A 584-nucleotide genomic window follows, 5' to 3' on the forward strand; every position below is an offset into this window, starting at 1 on the left:
TCACTTTTTAATACACTGTCTAGGTTAGTCATAGCTTTCCTTCCAAGGAGCAAGCATCTTTGAATTTCACGGCTACAGTCACCATCCGCGATGATTTTGAAGCCCAAGAAAATAAAATCTGTCACAGCTTCCACATTTTCCCCTTCTGTTTGCTATGAAGCAACGGGACTGGATGCCATGAGCTTAGTGTTTTGAATGTTTAGTTTCAAGCCAGCTTTTTCACTCTCCTCTTTCACTTGCATCAAGAAGCTCTTTAGTTCCTCTTCATTTTCTGCCATTAGGGTGTGGTATCATCTGTATATCTGAGGTTGATATAATTTAGGGGCTGTGAATTAAAAGTGTCATTCTTTGTTTATTAACGTTCAATTCCCAGCCAACTCTGAAGATAATTTTTTGAGATATTAAAACACAGCTACACAGCAGTTCTAATACCACATTCGATTTCCTGACTTGGGCTCATAGTAATTCCTTCCTGCTGTAAACCAGTCATTTCCCTCACTTAAAACAAACTGTTCCTTAGAAAGATGAAGACAAGGCTTAGGATGTTAGTGGTCAGGGACAGAAGGCCATAGGATGAGCTGAAC

The sequence above is a fragment of the Bubalus bubalis genome, chromosome 8 (assembly GCF_019923935.1).
Source record: "Bubalus bubalis isolate 160015118507 breed Murrah chromosome 8, NDDB_SH_1, whole genome shotgun sequence".
NCBI classification, from domain to species: domain Eukaryota; kingdom Metazoa; phylum Chordata; class Mammalia; order Artiodactyla; family Bovidae; genus Bubalus; species Bubalus bubalis.